Raw genomic sequence first — 21,897 nt, 5'->3', positions numbered from 1 at the left:
CTCTTTATGCTTTCAATGGAAATTTAAAAGGTTGCTATGAGTAACTATATATTTCTAGAAGTGAAATATGAAGTGCCTTTTGAGCTTTGACTATGGATATTAACAACAAGAAACTGCCACGGAAGGCTTGTTTTCAGAGGCACTATATTTCTTTGTTTTAAAATATTCTAGATTTTGTCAGGCCCAGAATCCAGGGCAGTCCTGAAACTCTTGCACCTACCACAGTCACATTAATTTCCACAGGAATTTTAGGTGCTCAGGGAATGAGGTATTGGGGCCATTACATATTATATAAAATTTCAGTTTACATTGAGGAGAGAATAGTTAGTAAGAGACAAACCTAAATAAAAAGGTTAAAAATTTTTGAAATTGACTAGTGATTTTAGATGCCTCAATTTGGGGTGCCCATTTGAGACACTTTTTAAAGGCATATTTAGCCAGAAAGTGCTGTTCATCCATACTTAAAAAATCAGGCTCCAGATGGACACCCTAAAAATTAAGGCACCCCAAATCACTAGTCACTTTTGAAAGTCTTGGCCAGATTTTGCAAAGTTGTAGGTCTCTGAAATGAATGAATTGGCAAAAGGGAGCGATTGAGCTTTGGTGCATTGGGCCGTTAAAGTTAAGGCGCAGGGCTTTTGTTGCTTCTTTGTGATGCATAAAGATGACCTCCGATTTTTTGTATATGGAAAAGTTGTCTTGCTTGTGATTTTGCATTAGAAGTATGAAGTCTTGACTTCCCTCTTTATGCTAAAGGACTATCTAGTGGACTGCAGAGCTAGTGGAAATAGGACATCACAAGAACACCGAACAGAACAAATGAAGCAAGGGTCACCCAATTAAATGAATAGGCAGCAGGTGTAAAACAAACATAAGGAAGTTCTTTTTCACACAGTCAACCTATGGAACTCCTAGCCAGAGAACTTTGTGAAGGCCATAAGTATAACTGGGTTCAAAAAAGAATGAAATAAGCTCATGGGGAATAGGTCTATCAATGGATATTAGCAAGTTGGTCACTAAGGCAACCCCATGCTCTGGGTGTCCCTAAACTTCCAATTGCCAGAAGCTGGGAACGGAAGACAGGGGATGGATCACTCAATACATTGCCCTGTTCTGTTCATTCCCTCTGGCACCAGCTACTGTTGGAAGACAGATACTAAGCTAGATGGACTATTGCTCTGACCAGTATGGCCGTTCTTATGTAACATGAGCTATGTTTTCCCAGCTTTCATTCAGAGGGCATGTGTAGTTGACATAAAAAAAGAAGTAAATTGTATCAAAAACCCAATTTCCCACTGAAAAAAGGCTTAGAAAGAAAATTCTCAGCCAGCCCTAATTAAATCACCTGTGATTGCTAACATGTTGTCTAAAGTTCTCCCTGTTGCTATCACTGGTGAAGTCTGCTGTGGAGTTTTAGCAAATATTTCCTTTTTGCAGAGTTAATATCCCCTCTCCTTCAACTGAGGAAAGAATACTTAGTAAGAGACAAATCTAAACACAAAGATTCAGATTAAGCTGCTGATCCAGGTTTAACCAATCCACCAGGGCCACCCAGACGATTCAGGGGGCCTGGGGTCTTCGGCAGCGGGGGGGGGCCCTGCCGCCGAATTGCCGCCGAAGACCCGGCGCTTTGGCGGCGGGTCCCAGGGCAGGAGGACCCCCCGCTGCAGGTCTTCAGGGCACTTCGGCGGTGGGTGCCGGAGTGGAAGGACCCCTGCCACCGAATTGCCGTCGAAGACCCGGAGTGGAAGAAGCTCCGGGGGCCCGGGCCCCATGAGAGTTTTCCGGGGCCCCTGGAGTGAGTGAAGGACTCCGCTCCAAGGGCCCCGAAAAACTCTCATGGGTGCCCCTGCGGGGCCCGGGGCCTGGGGCAAATTGCTCCACTTGCCCCCCCCTCCGGGTGGCCCTGCAATCCGCTAGTTTCTCAGTCTTTTAGTAAAACCAGGAAACAGCCTGTCAGACATACAGAAAGGCATGGCTATGTAATCGTGCATTAAATAGTCACGTCTTTTAAAGATTCATGATCCTTGAATGTAAATTGTACCTTATAAGTCTTGCCTCATTCCTGTGTGATCATTGCACTGTTACTGGTATGAGATTCCTGATATCAGGGTACTTTTTTTTTTAAGAACAGGAGTACTTGTGGCACCTTAGAAACTAACAAATTTATTTGAGCATAAGCTTTCGTGGGCTACAGCCCACTTCATCGAATGCATAGAATGGAACATATAATAAGAGTATATATATATATACATACAGAGAAGATGCCATACCGGCTCTAAGGGGCTAATTAATTAAGATGACCCATTATCAGCAGGAAAAAAACTTTTGTAGTGATAATCAAGATGGTCAATTACAGACAGTTGACAAGAGGTTAAGGATCGTTATCATAAGGAAATAGATAACCTAAAGTTATCAAAGCTGCTTTTATACATAATAAAGGAGCAGTAAAGCATAAGAAAAAAAAAACATTGTCCCCCTTGGCACTTCACCTTAAAAAAACAGAGCCTGGGAGGAACTCATTTTACAGCTGTCTGAAAGCTGTGTATGTTGCTGTCAAGGTGCCAATCTAAAATGCATAGTTGTGACACAGCATCTTATGTAGTCATAATAGAACATTTAGGGATAGAATTTCCTAGAAATTTTACTGACTGGCTTAATGGAGTTATGTGCTTCAGACTCTTAGCTCAGCTGGTCATTGAGTGATAGCAAGTGCTACTTGACCTGGAGGTCATTGCTATTATAAACCCAGGAAGTATTAACATGTAAAGGGGAAATAAAATAATTACTATCTTAAGTGGGAAAAAGTTAAAAGTTTGTCTGCATGTTGCTTTGGATATCGTGTTTATAATAAAAATCCTAATAGTAGAAGGGCTGGCTCCAGCAATGCTTGCTCCTGTGAATTATCCTTGCTCATGCAGTAGTGTCCTGTTATTTTCAGTGAGACATCTCATGTGAGAAAAGGCTGCAAGGTCAGACCTCAGTAGCATAGTAACCAACAGGAAAGTAGGACAGCATCTCAATTTTCTGTTTTGATTTATGGCATAAAGTATTCTTTGGAGAAATTTAATGTCTTAACATGAAGCTATAGCGAGTAAGTGAAGTGCAAGAAATATTCCATATTGTCAAATTTGTCCTATTGTTTTGCGGTCAATGACAAAAATCAGGATTCCCTCTCTGCTCCTACCTCAAAAGTATTCATTCTCTCAGCAATTACTTATAAGCTAAATTTCAGCCTGGATTATAAATGTTTCCAAAATAGGCAGTAACCTAAATGGTTCCTGTAGACACTTTTAACAGCACAATGTTTTTAGTGTAGAGATGGGGACACTACTTATTACGAAGAGCTAGATTCTGCCATTCTTACTAATGTTGAATATAGTACCTTTCTCTTGGGTAGTCCTCTTTTCTTCAGTGTGACCGTTCATTGATTAAGGCAATACACAACACGAGCAAGAGGGGCAACATATTAACAGTTGTTTTATGCCATTTATACTTATTGAAATATTTGTTTGGAATTCCCTCTTATAATGGGAAAGATGAGAGGGAGACGAGGTGGGAATGGAGCACTGAAGCAGATTAAAGAAGGGTGATTTCAGTTTTTCACAGGGTTAATGCTTTCCAAATTAGGGGAATACGAAATTGAAAGTGAAGGGCATGCTCCTTGTTGGGGGAAAGCTTTAGAGTGGTCTTAATGCAGAATCTCATTAAAGCAACTGTCAGGATTCCTCTATTTTACCATCACCTCCCCAGTTTGTAAGAGGCAACTGTCGTTTTGAGTGAGAGTACTGCCAAAGAGGCATTTACAAATAAATGAAAAATGTCACAATTGATTTTGCTCCTTCCAGAGGACTGTGTCAGCTTTGTCACAAACTGTCTTTGTTATTCTGTTTCAGATTTCTCAGCTGGACATTGGAAATAGCTTTTGATGGTTCTGGGCTTCTTTCATTTGACCCAGGGTAAGACCTCAGTCTGTGACCTTTCATTAATATTTGTGCAACGGTTTGGGCCTTTGGTAAACAGTCTATTATTTCCTCCTCTTTGAGCATCCAACAGGCAAAATCGCCAATGTGTGCAAATCAGAGATGTAGAAAACCGTCCACATTTGAAAATGTTACCAAAATAAGTTATGTTTCATAGTTTCTTCCCAGCAGAAATACATATCAATGTGATGATTATTTAGAGGAATATATATTGAAACAATGGTGCTATCCCTATAAAAGGCACATGGCTATACTTTTTCTTTGTTACCAAGGAACTTATAGCCATATTCCTAAATTGTTAACATTCTTTCCCTCAGATGTTGCATATTATCCCTACTTCTTTTATAATGCACTTTTCTATAAGACATTCTTGCTGTGCAGATCCTTGCTTGTAAATATCCGAGAATGAGCAAGTTCTTATTTTTCCTAACATGTTTTCTGGCTAGATAAGTAGGCTAGTGGGGTATTATCGATTTAAAAAGGCTTTTATTGGAAAAGTCTGAATAACGTAAGAATGCAAATCCTTTTTGGAACTCGAGTTTGAAGAATTATTGGAAACAGTCCTCCAAAGCCTCTGAACCACCGGAGCCATTTCAATACAGTTACATATCTAAGTAGTTATTTTGCTCTTTGCACTTTACTTTGTGCTTTTAGGAATCAAAAGTACAGGATGTATTTTGCTAAAATTACTATTCCAGGACAACTTCAATTGAAATTCTGCTAATGATTCTTTCTATAGTGATTGTATATAGGCTCATAATGACAGAGCTTAAATGTAACCTTACCTGGATGACATATGTTTTCTAGCTTTATGCATTTTCTGTATGTGTTTAGTGTTCTGGTGGTAAAGTGCAATGGAAATCCTGTATAGTAGCTACAGTTTGTAACAAACAATAATACCAAGAGGAAGTAGGGTGACCAGTCAGCAAGTGTGAAAAATCGGGACAGGGGGTGGGGAGGTAATAGGAGCCTGTATAAGAAAAAGCTCCAAATATCGGGACTGTCCCTATAAAATTGGGACATCTGGTCACCCTAAGAGCAAGATTTATTACTCTATTCCCAATGACTTTCAAGTGCTAAGCAAAAAACCCAACACCAACTGTTTGTAGCATTGGATTATAAACAGTTTCCTGTTAATATACTTATATCTACTGCATTTACAGTATTTTGAAAGTTTACCTCTAACAAAGGTACGTGTGTGTGAGAGTATTGTCCATAGAATATATATTTTTTAGAAGGATAGTGTCAAGAGAAAAGTAACTTTATTTGAAATTTTCTCCTTGTTACCAAGAACATAGTATTAAAACGGAAAGAATTTTAGGTCCCAGTCATCTGTTTTTGTACATCTAGACCTCCTACAGAGTCCAATGGGAGGCTGGATTATACAAGGTAAACATAATCAGGTTTCTGATTTGCTATTTGATTTTCATGCTGGTGTGTTTACTTTCTGTACTTCATTCACCTTGGTCAGTGAAAATAACATGGTTAGTTTCAGTTTTGTTAATAAAAGCGGTAAAATGCTACTATCTCTAAAATGCCACATTTGTATATGAATAACTCAGTCCTGTTTGTTTAAACTGGGGAAAGACCCCAGCTGTTCCTTCCTAATTAAGATTTGACACAAAAGCATCACTTTCACAGTTAGTTTCAGTTTCCCGTTCTCATGTACTCACACAGCGGTGTTGTGTTTGGGTTCTCACAGACCCAGGGAATTATGTTAAAAAGAAACTGGTTTTGATTAATTAAAATTGAGTACCTAAACCAGATTTGAAAATATTTATATTTAGAATAGTTTTTGTAACTTCCTCTTTTTTGATTCAAGTACTTAACAGTTTAAAACTGTTCTCTTGGACAGACACCCTGGGCTGAGTGCGACCGGACTCTCCAAGAGAGTCATGGTATTATGCAGTGAGCTGTTTACTGTTACTTTCAGTACCTGTAAATTAGGAGAAAATCTGAGATGTGAAGCAGGACTAAGGACAGAAAAGATCTCTCCCAGCGCAAAGGCTGATGAAATAGTAATAATCAGACATTGTAAGGTTGATGCACTGATATAATGAATCAGAATCTCTCTCTCTATATATATACACACTGGTATAATGAATCAGACTATAGTACCTAAGGAAATTGGAAACAAAAAATGAGGAGGTGAAAATACCATAATGTACAACACTATCAATTGCAAACCCAGAAAACATTTGACTTTTAACATTACAGTAAAATGGTTTTTATGCAAATAGAAATAGAGAAACATAAAATGTGAACAAGTATTGCTCAGAGAAATCTAGGCAATTCTTCAAAGGTGTCCTGAATGGTAGAAAGATCTTGGCAAACTGTGATTTGGCAAATGGGCAGCAGCTCAAACTTTAATATGTGAGTCTCCTAATAAAGTAGTGATATTTAGCCTCACAGTATTACCTGGAATTATACTGAAATTGAATTGTCCCAGCCAGTCAGAATGAAGGGGGAGTGCTGTAATGTACTGATGTATAACTCCATGGGTTTCCCCTCCTAACCATATATGCAATTCTCTGAGCTGCAGTTGGTTGTACATAGATGATGTAGTTATTTCTCAATAACAGTGTTGTGCAGTTCGAGGAACTCATGATTAGCTGGTGACCATCACTAGCACAAACTAGTCACTTAACATGATCACTGTGGACTAAGTTCTGACTTGGACAATGGGTAAGGGACTCACAGGGAATAAGAATTCCCTTAACATCTCTATACTGGCTACCCAGACCCAAGAGTAATAAGACTAGTTTCTCCCTTGGCCCGCCATGGAATAGGTGGGCAGGGCATGAACCAGGAAAGGCAAGGTGGAAGAGGCTTGGCTCTACCAACCCCTCACTGGCCAGTGTGGCTGAGCCAGTGGGTAGGCCATCAGTAAGTAACTACCTGCCAGGAGCAAGGAGGGAGATAGGCCGGAATTGTGACTCAGAGCTATGTCTTTGATTTAGTGTTTTCTGAGCCCATTCCTGGTATGGTGTAACTTACACACACCCCCTTTGCGCAGTGTGTGTCTAAAGTCACAATCTAGCCCTGTCTGGTTATTTTTTACAGTGGCTGTGTAATGTGTATGCTATATGTGTCTGTTCTTACTGGCTGCTAAAATTCCTTTATTCTGACTGGCTCTTGTAGTCGGAATATCCAGGCTGTTTGCCAGCAGTGAAATATGTTCAGCTTTTTCTTAGAGTGAAGAAAAAAATTCCAAAAAGCAATGAAAGTGGATCTGTCCAAGTTCTGAAGGGGGAACTGTTTAAAAAAAAAAAAGTTAAATTCTTCGACTTATCTTATTCCTTTTTATCTGTCTCCAAAACTCAACAGGGTTTTTTTTCCTGTGAGAATTATTGGAATATGTGTCATTTCCATTTGTCTTCCCAGTCTTTTTATATTAATTCACAGATGCTATATAAGCAAAATAATAATAATAATAATAATTAATAATTAATAAAAATTACAGCTCTTCTGGGGAGAAGAGGTTGCTTCACAGTAGGAAAAGAAAGGAACTGGAGAAGGGAAATGAAAGAGAAGAAGGTGGAAAGGGGGAGGATGAGGATGTGACACTGGCAGACCATGTGCCATCTCTTGCCAAGGCTTTAGGCCTCAGCTGAGCACTGACAAATTCGTTGCTGGAAACCAGTCCTGCTCACCTGTGTGTTAGTATGGTTAACATGGGTATTGGACTTATAACAATGTGTTTAGACTTTATGAAATGCCTGTAATTTGCTACATGTATTAATCCTACTTATAATGTCTGTTTCCCATGCTATAAGATAATGCTGACGTGTTTGTGCTATAGCTGTAAAATGTTTGTTCTGAACTATGTAGCTCGCCAAACAAGGAAAAACTGTACCTTGTGCAAAATGCTAAATCCCTATAAAAGGTATAACCTCTTGCTCATCAGGAAGGACTGTCAAAACGAAATGGGCCATTGTGGGACATCACAGTACAAAGGTTTTGCTAATTGCCCGTGCAAACCCATGAAGAGGCTACCTGCAAAAGGACTCGTCCTATCAGCAGGAATGCTGGAAGAAGGAAATAAAGATAGCTGATAAGAAAATTTTTCATCTCTCTTTTACTGTTTAGACTCTGACAGGGCTGCAGCTACAGAACAGAAGAAGAGATCTCCAGGGTCAACCTGCGTTAGCCCTAAAAGACATTTAGTGCTGACAGATTACTACAACTCTGTCATTTTATGGAATCGTAGACTGTAACTCATTTGTGTATATATATTTGCCTGCTTTAACCTGTAAATAGCTCTCTCATTTCTTTTTTCCTACTTAATAAATCTTTAGTTAGTTTACTATAGGATTGGCTACAAGCATTGTCTTTGGTATGAGATTTAATAAGGTAAGTGACCTGGGGTAAGTGACTCATCCTTTGGGATTGGGAGTAATCTGAATTTTCATAGAATCATAGAATATCAGGGTTGGAAGGGACCTCAGGAGGTCATCTAGTCCAACCCCCTGCTCAAATCCCCAACTAAATCATCCAAGCCAGGGCTTCGTTAAGCCTGACCTTAAAAACCTCTAACGAAGGAGATTCTTCCACCTCCCTAGGTAACACATTCCAGTGCTTCACCACCCTCCTAGTGAAAAAGTTTTTCCTAATATCCAACCTAAACCGACCCGACTGCAATTTGAGACCATTACTCCTTGTTCTGTTATCTGCTACCACTGAGAACAGTCTAGATCCATTCTCTTTGGAACCCCCTTTCAGATAGTTGAAAGCAGCTATCAAATCCCCCCTCATTCTTCTCTTCTGCAGACTAAACAATTCCAGTTCCCTCAGCCTCTCCTAATAAGTCATGTGCTCCAGCCCCCTAAATATTTTTGTTGTCCTCTGCTGGACTCTTTCCAATTTTTCCACATCCTTCTTGTAGTGTGGGGCCCAAAACTGGACACAGTACTCCAGATAAGGCCTCACCAATGCTGAATAGAGGGGAATGATCACGTCCCTCGATCTGCTGGCAATGCCCCTACTTATACTGCCCAAAATTACGTTAGCCTTCTTGGCAACAAGGGCACACTGTTGACTCATATCCAGCTTCTCATCCACTGTAACTCCTAGGTCCTTTTCTGCAGAACTGCTGCCTAGCCATTTGGTCCCTAGTCTATGGCAGTGCATGGGATTCTTCCATCCTAAGTGCAGGACTCAACACTTGTTGAACCTCATCAGATTTCTTTTGGCCCAATCCTCTAATTTGTCTAGGTCCCTCTGTATCCTATCCTATCCCTACCATCCAGCATATCTACCACTCCTCCCAGTTTAGTGTCATCTGCAAACTTGCTGAGGGTGCAGTCCATGCCATCCTCCAGATCATTAATGAAGATATACCTCTACCCCACATAACGTGACCCGATATAACACGGTAAAGCAGTGCTCCAAGGAGGCGGGGCTGCGCACTCCGGCGGATCAAAGCAAGTTCGATATAACGCGGTTTCACCTATAACGCGTAAGATTTTTTGGCTCCCGAGGACAATGTTATATCGAGGTAGAGGTGTATTGAACAAAACTGGCCCCAGGACTGACCCCTGGGGCACTCCGCTTGATACCGGCTGCCAAGTAGACATGGAGCCATTGATCACTACCCGTTGAGCCCAATGATCTAGCCAGCTTTCTATCCACCTTATAGTCCATTCATCCAGCCCATACATCTTTAACTTGCTGGCAAGAATGTTGTGGGAGACCGTATCAAAAGCTTTGCTAAAGTCAAGGAATAATACTTCCTCTGCTTTACCTGTAGAGAGACCTGCCTAGAAGGGGGAAACCCCTGTGTCCTAGTGCACTCTCTCCCTCTATGCAACTGCTTAAAAATAAAGTATCTGACTTTGCTGCAACCAACCAAAGAGTGAGAACTGTGTTTTTCTCTGACACCCTCATCCACAGAGCCAGTTATCTCATCACAGAAGGCAATTAGGTTAGTCAGGTATGACTTGCCCTTGGCGAATCCATGTTGATTATTCTTGATCACTTTCCTCTCCTCTAATTTTGGCAGGATTTTTGTTGTAAATGACCATCTGTTACATCATTCAGCCTGCCTGGGTGGCAATACAGATTGGAATGTACAAGGGGACTGTCTGTGACTGATACAGTGCTTTGGGAGTTCACACTTGTTACTGGGTTGGTGAAATCTAATTGTAGAACATACAACCAGTTTGGGGTTTCCATCCTGCTTTTTGACACTCTGCCCTGAGGTTGGCACTGAGTCGTGAACCACTCCAGACAGTGTGACAGAGGAGATGGGGAAGGACGAGCCAGAAGGATTTAACTTTTACTTTTGGGCTACTTCATGACCCTGTTTGATTGTGTTTTTTTTCTCCTGATCCTTTAAAATGGCAATATTGAATTAAAATTCCTGGCTGTTAATAAGACCTTGAGAGTCATTTTGGTTAAAATAGAGCCAGATTCTGTCACTCTCATTCACAGGGAGTAGCATCTTGCTCCATGAATGACCTTTGACTTCAGTGGGAGCACCCATGAAATAGGGTATTATTCCACATGAGATAAGGGTATCAGAATCTGGCCTTTAGTAATAGCCATATATGTTTCAGCCTAAATAACTCCTTGGTATTCAGATATAAAGTTCATTGCCTATAACCACCTTGAATCCATTTGGTCTCGGAAGCAATTAAAAACTAAACAAGACTTATCCTCAAGTTACTGTTCTAATAACTTGCGTCATCCAACCAGCTTTGTCCTTTGTATCTTCCAGAAACTTTTGTATAGATGCTTGTGTCAGTCACTTCACTTCAAGTGTTGTAGCAATATTCATAGGAATAAGGGCACTTAAACAGAAGCTCTCCATAAAGCATACCCTCAGCGGCACTAACAGCCATTTTCCAGTTACTTGTCTGTGTGGTTGAATGAGCTGAGTTCAGGTAATTTGCATTTCAAAGAGTAACCAGGTGAAATGGAGCTTCATTCTTCATTGTGATATGGTGGTCAGGTCCAAGCCACTGAATTGTTCTAGGGTTGTGAGTGGGAAAGGGGAAATTGCTAAATCACTTGGTTAGTTGATCACCATGACATTATTGCCTCAAGTCATTGCACATTTAATAATGTCCAAACAGATTAACCATCAAAAAACAAACTGTGAAGCAACTTTAATGGAGAAACCTTTGGTTTATTTTCTTAAAAGCTGAAGATTAAAGGGTAGAGGGTAGGGGTGCTATCACACTGGCTCTTAGGTGCTAATCCAAGCTTTGACTTAATAAGGTCAAAATAAATCGTGACTCGAATTGGGAGGTGGAGGGACTTATCTGTGGTGAATACATTCCCCTGATGGTCATATTAGCAGGATAATCTAGAGAGGTGTAAGTGAAAGCATTAGTGGCACAGCTGAAGCACTGCAGCTCTGCTTCTGTAACATCTGTAGTGTAGATGTATCCTTAGAATCTTAGATTGTGATCTCTTTGGGACGGGGACTTCCTTTGGGTGTGGACAGCATTCAGCACTATGGACACTGTTAACCAATTAGGGCCCCTAGGCACTATAACAATGCAAATAATTAGGCTCGGGTTTTCAAAGGAGCTCAGATTTCATTGATTTTTCACTGGATTTGGGTGTGGAACTCCCGTAGGCCTTGTTTACATGGTAAATGCAACCAAAATAACTAAATGGGCTGTAATTCACATCTTCCATTATTTCGGTTCAAGTTTGTGTGTGGATGCTCTCATTTTGGAATAAGAATGTCCTATTTTGAAAAAATGTAATTGAGTAGAATAGGGAATGATTTGCACGCTTATTCCAAAATAAGAATGTCCACACAGAGACTTGAACTGCTGTAAAAGAGGCATGAATTGCAATTGATTTAGTTATTTTGGTTCCATTTATGATACCAACCCATATGCTGCTGTGAAAATCCCAGTGAAAATTAAGAATGGCTGAGCATCACTCGCCTTCCCCCTTTGCCCCCCGGCTAAAAATGGGGTGACATCTTGGCCCCACTGAAGTCAATGACAAAACTACCATAAATAGTACTCATTGTGTTCCATTACTTTGGGAAAGGACTCGGATTAAGTTCTCTAATTTAGTATGTAGATATAATTAAGATTTTGCCATCTGTAAAAACTTGAATTGCAAAAGGCAAAGGAAGATTGTGGTGGCATAGCGTGTCATACTAAAATGATACATAAGGCAAACAACATTTTGCAAATATAAATGTGATGATATTTTACAGTTGTATCTCTCTATTTCTGCAGGGCATAATAAGTAATTAAAGAGGACCATAACATAATCCTTTAGTATTGCATATTAATTCCAGAGAGGAAAGAATTAATCTTTTCTGACTGCATAGTAATTTACAGATCACCATGGTAATACTGTAGGGCTATAAAATAATCCTGTAGAACAACATATAGGTTTTCTAGATGGCATATTTATGTAATAAAACTCCTGAAGGGCTGCACTGTCTCTCAGTGATGCTTTGGTTGAAGCAAACTGGAAGTGAAAGTATTTGTCTTAGAATTTAAAATTGACAAAAAATGTTGTGTACTTTTGCCTTAAAGGAAATACGAGGAAAATACACTTTTGCTCAGTGATGATTGAAGAGTACTAGAGACTCTGTGCCAAGACAAAAAATATATTTTTCATGACAGATGGTTGTGAGTTTTGGCAGCCACTGTAAACTAATATAACTATAGAGTCCTATAAGGAAAATCGTTTAAAAAAACAACAACACATTTAGATTAACAAAATCAAAGGGCCACGTGTCTGTGTCCAGAGCAGGATGAAGACCTAAATACATATAGCTTGACTAAACAATTTAAAGATGGCTTGATATTTTAAATGGAAAAACAAGACACAAGTCTGGGATTTGGAGTAGGGGAGTAGTTTGGTGTGGGGCAGGGATCTGGGCATGGAAGGATTTTGACAACATGTGAGGGAAAGAGATTAGAGGGCTTGATCCTCTTTCTTCCACCTCATCCAAACAGTCCCTTTCTTGATTAGAATAAAAAGATCATGTTAAAATAATGGACAAGTGGAAACACTGAAGCACCTGATCTCCCTATGGACTCACCGGTTCCAGTCCTACCCAGAGTCAGAGAGTTCCTGCTTCAAAGTAGAGTAGGCTTTATATGTAGATAAGTTCTGGCAGAGATTTGGGGAGATGTCACTGTGGATGTGTCTGCACAGCAGCTAAACACCGGGGGCTGGCCTGTGCCAAGCAACTCAGGCTCGTGGGGCTCAGACTGTGGGGCTTTTTCACTGCTGTGTAGACTTCTAACTGGCACCTGGGTTCTAGGACCCTGTGAGGTGGCAGGGTCCCAGAGCTTGGGCTCCAGCCTGAGCCAGGAAGTCTACATAGCAATGAAATAGACCCACAGCCCAAGCCCCGTGAGTCCGAGTTGGCTGGCATGGGCTAGCTGCAGGTTTGTTTTTACTGTGTAGACATACCTGGAGAGGCCTAAGGCAGTGAGGATGGTGTCAACTTGAGACAGGTCTGAGGAGGAAGAAGTCCTTATGGCACATATGCACTCAGCCTCCCTGCTTTCAGTTTCACCTGCTCCTTTGGACAAATGGCTCCTTCTTCAGGTGGCCAATCTGCTGAGTTCCACCAAAACTTGGACAAAGTGGATGGGAACACAGACATTCCTGGTTTCTACAAGCTTATTTTATGTAAAAAGCGACAAGGAGTCCTGTGGCACCTTATAGACTAACAGAAGTATTGGAGCATAAACTTTCATGGGTGAATACCCACTTTGTCAGACGCAAGCTTATATTATATTAACTATCTACAAATATTTACAGGAGAGAGACTCCAAAAAGGGGGAGGAGTGGTTTTAGGTTGCCTGATTTATCACCCAATGCAAAAAGAAGATGGTTTCTTGGCTACTTTCTTGCACAATTATGGTACTTACCGCATACAGAAGTATTGCATTATCAAGCTATGGGTTTTGCTTGGTCTCTTGGCAAGTCCGTAGATATAAAGATGGGATTTGCCTTGCTGTTCAGGGGCTGCAGAACCAGGCTTGTAAATTGTGGACTGATGTCTGGGCAGCAATGAAAGGATTGCTTTATAGTGAACTGTTATGCAGAGCCAGCAGAGAGAGAGAATATAAAAATCATAATTCCCCACCCGCCTTTTTTAGCCTCTCCGAGGGCTTGTCTGCACTTAAAATGCTTCAGCAGCACTATTGTAGCACTTCGGTGAAGTTGCTGCCTATGCCAGCCAGAGGGCTTCTCCCGTCGGCATACCTGTTCCACCTCCCTGAGAAGCGCTAACTAGGTCAACAGGAGCTCCTCCTGCCACGCACTGCCCCTTTTAAATCGAGGCAAGCGTTCCTGGTGAGGATGCGCACCACTGACAGAAGAAGGGTAGTGTGGCCATGAAAAACTGAGGTAATTACTATGGTGGCTGTAAGTCAACCTAACAAACGTTGACTTAATCGTAGTGTAGACTTGGCCTAGGTACTAAAAGGCTGTTGTGCTAATGTGTCCTAGTGGGACCTGCTCATGGATTCAAAGGGAGTTCAGTTTCAGGACAGATTTACTCCTAGGTGTCTAGGAAGTCTGGCAAAAAACATATCAGTTGCAGTAGTGTATTTTGTGACGTGGTCACTAGGAACCGGACTGAGACCAGCAATTTATTTCTCATATACTGCTGAATGACCATTAGACAGTGTAATGAGTCATTACTAATGAGTTTCATTTACTGCTGGCCTGAGCCAGTGAAAGGGTCTTTTTAATCCCATTTCCAGTCACCTGGACCGCCAACTCCCCTGTGTTACACTAATATTTTTAGCTGATTCAGAGTGATTCTAGTAAAGTGGTAGAACTGAATTGTTAATGAGTCCTTTAAATGTCACTTCATCAAATAAGGTTTCCTCCCAGAAGGGTAAACTGGAAGTTGGGAGCCATCATAAAATCCTGGTGTAATTTGGTATGTGTAATTGCTTCTTGTGTCAAATTGATTTAAGATTCATTCTAACTCCCTGTATCTTTTTTTTTAATTTGCTTAGTACATTTTGGAAGCCAGATCAGTGGATACTCTAACATGTAGCAGGAGAAAGACTGACTTTTTTTTCCCTTTCTTATCTTTAACTCCTTGCCTTGTCAAACTTTATTCTCCTCTGTTTCACACAGAACATTGAAACCTGCTACAGATTGGAAAGGTTAGTTATTCCCTTGACTGTTACACAGGATATGACTTGTAAAGCCAAACCGTGTATCCAGCAAATGTGCACAATAGGCTTGGTATCCTGCTCATTGCAATGTTTTCCACTGAGTTCAAGGGGAGCAGGATCAGATCCTGTGTAGTATGGCGTGTGCTCTTACCCTCAGACTGACACAGCTGGTCTATAATCCCACACTGTGACTCTGCTCGTGCCTGGCCCTTGTGTAGGTGCACAGTAGAGGACTGGGCAGGGTGTAATGAGCCTTCCTTAAGCCTTGTGTCACCTATGTAAAGGTCTGGCAGGGAGGTTACCTCTCTACTCCCTTAGGAGTGCACAGCAAACCAAAGGGGGTAAGGATGAGGCCCAGCTAATCCCCCCGCTTCCCCCTGCTTTTGCCCTCCAAGTGGAACTGACACACAGGCAGCAGCTGGCTGCACCCGTAACCAAAGTGCTTGCCCTGTGTGCTGGAGAGTCAAGGAGGCATTCTGTTTCCGTGAGGCAGAATGCCTCCCAGTGCTTCCCTTTGGGAGGTCTGGCTCTTACTCTGAGCTGTGTCTAACAGGCATGATACAGCCCAGGGAGAGCAAAATTCCACTCAGTGTCATCACTCGCATCTTGTGGTTACTGTCATGCCTCGTCACAGCTCTTTACAGGGTATCTTAAGCACATGCTCTGCTCAAGCAAAGGCTATAGGCATGTAAAAGAAAAATCCAAAAGGTTAGTAAAAGAAATAGTGACTGTGAGCCCGATCCTGTTTTCCTTACTCAGTCAATACTCCCAGGGTCTTGTAAGGAGTTTTGCATGGATGAGGCAGGAATGGCCATGTGACAGAGTGGGAGTAGACTCATCACGCTGTAAGCTTCCCTGCAGCGGCTAAATTGGGGAGATAATTGGTTAAGGACTGGGTGATTAACCAGTTAACTAGAAGATTCAGCTCATCATCTGGGAATGGTTAAAAGGGAGACAGGGAGAAAGAAGGGAAGGCTGGAAGGAAGGGCAAAGAAACCCAGGCTCTCAGAGAGGTGAGATCTCTTCCCCCTCTCTCACCCTGTGCTTAGGGAGTAGGTAGAAGCTTGGGGAAAGCCTTATGCTGTGTGGGGAAAGGAACCTGTATAAGATGTTGTAAATAAAGCAGGTGGTGTTGAACCTACAGAGGAGTGTGAGGACTGGTTGAAAAATGAAATGCATGGGGAAGGGGAGCTCGCCTTGTGACAGTCTCCTGTTCCTGCAGGCAAAAGCAAGTAACCCACCACCTAAGACTTAAAACAGATCCTTTGATTTTACCGCATTACATTCAGCCTTCTGCTTCAAGCAATATAGGACAATCAATATTTGCTCTGTTAACACTGGTCTACAATTTTTGAGACGTCGTCTGCTTCAGAGATAAAATGTGGTATTTATTATGTATTTTGATGTGCTGAATTCAAATATGACAATTAAAACAACTGATTGGTTATTGTTTCTAAGATATTTAAGTTTTTACATTTTATGTCTATGTATATTGTGTAGATAGTAGAGTTTTAATCATAAATTGTAAACCTAGGTCTTTTCATGTGTTTCTGGTTGCTTTACATGATAATATTTCACCTGTCCTGTTTATGTAACACTTTAAAAATCAGCAAAAGGGTTATATAAATAAAATGTATTATGAAACAAAAGGCAAAAAACTATTATGTACATAGTTTAGTCCTAGTCAGTGTCTACTCGGCGCTTCTTGGCTTGTCTCTTGTATTCATTAAATGGAGCATCTCTTGTCACTGTCCAGCAATAGTCTGCAAGCATTGATTGGCTACGTTTGCCCTGATAGCGTTTCTCCATCGTTGCAATGTCCTGGTGAAATCGCTCGCCTTGCTCATCGCTCACTGCTCCGCAGTTCGGTGGAAAAAAAATCTAGATGAGAGTGCAAAAAATGTATCTTTAGTGACATGTTGCAACCAAGGTTTTTGTATGCCTTGAGGAGGTTTTTCACCACCAACCTGTAGTTGTCTGCCTTGTTGTTTCCGAGAAAATTTATTGCCACTAACTGGAAGGCTTTCCATGCCGTCTTTTCCTTGCCACGCAGTGCATGGTCAAATGCATTATCTCGAAGAAGTTCACGAATCTGAGGACCAACAAAGACACCTTCCTTTATCTTAGCTTCACTTAACCTTGGAAATTTTCCACAGAGGTACTTGAAAGCTGCTTGTGTTTTGTCAATGGCCTTGACAAAGTTCTTCATCAGACCCAGCTTGATGTGTAAGGGTGGTAACAAAATCTTCCTTGATTCAACCAGTGGTGGATGCTGAACACTTTTCCTCCCAGGCTCCAATGACTGTTGGAGTGGCCAATCTTTCTTGATGTAGTGGGAATCTCTTGCACGACTATCCCATTCACAGAGAAAACAGAAGTACTTTGTGTATCCAGTCTGCAGACCAAGCAAGAGAGCAACAACCTTCAAATCGCCACAAAGCTGCCACTGATGTTGGTCATAGTTTATGCACCTCAAAAGTTGTTTCATGTTGTCATAGGTTTCCTTCATATGGACTGCATGACCAACTGGAATTGATGGCAAAACATTGCCATTATGCAGTAAAACAGCTTTAAGACTCGTCTTCGATGAACCAATGAACTGTCTCCACTCATCTGGATCGTGAATGATGTTGAGGGCTGCCATCACACCATCGATGTTGTTGCAGGCTACAAGACTGCAAACATAGCAGAAGTTATCTGCACTGTTCACACAAGTACGAGGCATCTCTGTTCACTTTCGCTAAACAGAAATGTATCCCTTTGCAAAATCAAACACTGACAAATAAGAGAGCACGACACTGTATGATTTCTAGAGCTGATATAGGGCAATTTGTTCAGCAGAGTGATGTAAGCTTCGTTATGATTGCATCATCCATGACTTCTAGGAATAACATGATGCAATTCATATAATGAATGTATGACGCAATACCAGCTTCAGATTGCATCATTCATTGTTTTGTCTAAAAAGCAAGTACTGTCCAAACCCAGTCATAGATTTATTCATAGATCCAGTCAAAGATGTATGTTAGTCATTTCTGGTTTAAATTGAGATCCCTTCCCTTTATAACTCACTTATCCTCCGCCATTCCCAAGTCAAGGGTCGTATATACTGACCCAATAGCATATCTTGAAAACTAGAGCCAATCAACAATTTTAAACATCATTTTCGTTCTCAGTGATCCAGAATTAGTAAAGTTTGACTACATTTATTTCAGAAGCATTTTGGCTGTAGAGCAGTGTAATTGTGCAAGAACAAGTCCATATATTTGTGACTGTTGAGCAGTTTTTGTTTTTTTCTAATATTAATTTTTAGGACTAAAGGCAAGCATAGAGGAAGAAGACAAATAAATGTTTGTGCTTGGGCTGTAGTTTGGAAAAATCACAGCATTTAGCAGCCTAAAGTCTCAGAAGGAAAAAGAAAAAAACCAACAATCTTCATTTTTGCCTCCTGCTGTCTCTCCCACAGGGAAGAAATGGAGAGGCAATTGAAGGGAAAAATGGTAGTGAGGGTTTTTTTATTATTATTCCTCATATGCGGTGTCTTTTAAAGTTACACTAGTGTTTCTTTCAGAGCACTCCTCTCACTTTCACAGAGGTGAATGCCATTTCCTGCTGGAGATGGGAGTACATACATTTATTTTGGGCAACTGAAACTCTAGTGATAACTTGCTGTTTGAAAAGTTGGGGAAGGGGGAAGTGTCCGTCAACTTCAGATCTAGTTCATAACACCTGTTACCCAAAAACTTCGCGGAGATTTTTACCCCCTTGGTCTTTAAACTATTTGTCAAGGCAACTGCACCTGTGTTCCCCCTCTATGGTCTAGCAAAGACACCCACTCTTAGGCTTCTGCTCCCCAGCCATTGCTTCTCTTGGGCAGAGAAATATCTTTCTCCCTTCTGACTGTGGTATTTCCAGGCTGCACAGACCCTGCTTACAGTGTGAATTCCCCACCATGTCCAATAGCATAAATAGGCCTGCTTTACTTTTCTCCTCCGAGATGGTAATTGCCACAATTAACACACAGCTCTTTCTAAGCAAGCATATTTATTCTGAAGATAAAAGCATTACAGAGAAAAAATATTAAAATAACAGCAGAACCTACTCCCCCACTAACAAGTTTCCCAGAGATCACCTCAACTCCCCTAAGGGCTCTGGCTGGTGATCAGTCCTTCAAACCCCACCAAGGCGGTTTTCTGTGGTTACAAGTTCATAACCCCTTTGGCTCAGAAAAAAGAACCCTCATGAGTCAGAGAGTTATTCCTTTATTCTGTTTGGGCCTTTTGATCCTGGGAGACGGTAATTTGTACACAAAGTTCCCCTCCTCAGAGCAAAGCTTCAAAAGATCAGGTTCAGAGGTGGGTATTTGCATTTCCTTCCTCCCCTATATTTCCTAGGAAAACTCGTCAACTAACATTTAATTCGTAGCTTAGCCCATTGTTTAAAAGAGTCCTTTGACGCGCATAATGCTTCCCAACGTTTACTTTAGTTGTGTCAGTTATGTCTCCTAAACAAGTTACATACAATCCCACAATAACACAGATATTTTCCTTGTAATTCAATGAGCTCCTGAGATATTGAAACTTAATTTAAAAGGTTTAACTTAATTCAGTAAGGTTTGTCCAGGATATTGCCGGAAATCACCGTCTCGGTCACACTATTCATCCATTACTTACTTGTCATTCATAATCAACCCCTGAGAGAGAATTCTATTATTATTTATTATTAATTTGTATTACCGTAGCTCCTAGTGGCCTCAATTATGATCAGAACTCCATTGTGCTAGGAGCTGTACAGTGGCAAAGTAAATGACTGTCCCAGCCCGAAAGATCTCCCAATCTAATTTAAATTATTAAGTGTAGGAAAAGAGTTCACAATTCGCCTTCCTCTGCAGAGCTGGGCATAGGTCACTTGCTGGTATGAACGACAGTAAATGGTAGATTCTCTGTAACTTGAGGTCATTAAATACTGATTTGAGGATTTCAGTAACTCATCCAAAGGTTATGAATCTACTACATGTGTGGGTGAGTTTGGTTCTGTGATCTGGAATGTGCAGGAGGTCAGACTCGGTGATCATGATGATCCCTTCTGGCCTTAAAATCTGTGATATATATACATTCTTATACATGCGGTATTTTAGAACTGTGTATCTAAACATTCATTCTTATACAATATACCGTTTTTCCATAGATAAAGCAATCTTACTGTTGTATTTGGCAATTGTAGCATCTGATGACGACTTCTGCTTCTTTCTCAAAAGCAATTTTGCCATTGCAATTTTAATACTATCAGGCCCGCCGACTGGTTTAGCAGGAAAGGAATTAAGAAATGATCAGCAATTGCTTGACCAATTAATAAATTGCATTCAAATCAGTTTAGTTAATGAACTTTTAAAAATCGTGTTTATGAGATGTGGCTACAATGCTGTCATTTTCTAGGATTACTATTAAACGTCTTACTAAACATCTTATTAAACATTACATCTTACAGCTTTCTTACTATTACTATTAAAAATTCCATGGATTTCAGTGGGACCATGATTACATTTTTTTATATATGTAAATATACAGTGCTGCCCAAAGCAAAATATTTCACAATCCTAGTATGAACATTTTAATTACTTTATTTCTCAATGCATCAAGGAAGAGAGCTCATATCCACTGAAGCAAATATTTTGCACCTGCTTTTATTTTCACAAAAGTTAATTGTACCAGTATCAACATACTTTCAGAAAACCATAACCAAGAAATGATGCCCCAATTTGTAAAAATCTGCATAATATGAAGACAAAATCTCCATTAGAAGAACTATAAGCTTTCAGCATCAAAAGTTAGGCTATCTAAGGCTTGCAAAAAACTGAATATGGGCCTCATGACTAAATCTATTGTTCAGACCATTTTCTGTCATGCAAATATAGGCAAATAGGGCATTCCTGCGCAAACTGCTCCAGCAGCGCTTAGAAGCCTCTTTCTACAACCTCTACATGGTACTACAATTGCCAGTATTTTAAAAGGGATATGGGATGACCGGGGTAATTATAGGCCTGTCAGTCTGACATCTATCCCAGGCCAGTTAATGGAGTGGCTGATATGGAACTCCATTAATAAAGAAGTAAAGAAGTGTAACATAACTAATGCCAGTCAACTTGGCTTTACGGAAAATAGATCTTGTCAAACTAACATGATATCTTCTTTTGATGAGATTGCAAGTTTGGTTGACAAAGATAATAGTGTTGACATTATATACTGAGACCGGGGGTAGGCAACCTATGGCACGCGTGCCGAAGGTGGCATGCGAGCTGATTTTCAGTGGCACTCACACTGCCTGGGGCCTGGCCACCGGTCTGGGGGGCTCTGCATTTTAATTTAATTTTAAATGAAGCTTCTTAAACATTTTGAAACCTTATTTACTTTACATACAACAATAGTTTAGTTATATATTACAGACTTATAGAAAGAGACCTTCTAAAAACGTTAAAATGTATTACTGGCACACGAAACCTTAAATTAGAGTGAATAAATGAAGACTCGGCACACCACTTCTGAAAGGTTGCCCACCCCTGACTTAGACGTTCTATAAGGTGTTTGATGTGGTGCCTCACAACGTGTAGATTAAAAAAACCTAGGACGATATAAAATTAACATGGCACACATTAAATGCATTAAAAGATGGCTCATTAATAGGTCTCAACATGTAACTGTAAACAGGGACTTATTATCCAATGAGTGTGTTTCTAGTGGGGTCCCGCAGGGGTTGGTACTTGGCCCTATGCTATTTAACAATTT

General features: G+C 40.7%; 1 protein-coding gene across 6 annotated transcripts in view; it reads left to right on the top strand.

The window, feature by feature from the left end:
* Nucleotides 1–21,897, top strand: part of NAALADL2 (N-acetylated alpha-linked acidic dipeptidase like 2) — a 953,294-nt gene that overhangs the window by 49,909 nt on the left and 881,488 nt on the right. For all 6 annotated transcript variants that reach the window (XM_065557737.1, XM_065557735.1, XM_065557733.1 and 3 more), the window contains one exon: nt 3,897–3,959. The gene's annotated coding sequence lies outside the window, so the exon portion shown is untranslated. The remainder of the gene's footprint in view (nt 1–3,896; nt 3,960–21,897) is intronic.

This window comes from Chrysemys picta, chromosome 9, assembly GCF_011386835.1.
Source record: "Chrysemys picta bellii isolate R12L10 chromosome 9, ASM1138683v2, whole genome shotgun sequence".
NCBI classification, from domain to species: Eukaryota; Metazoa; Chordata; order Testudines; family Emydidae; genus Chrysemys; species Chrysemys picta.
This window is presented reverse-complemented; position numbering and strand designations above follow the sequence as displayed.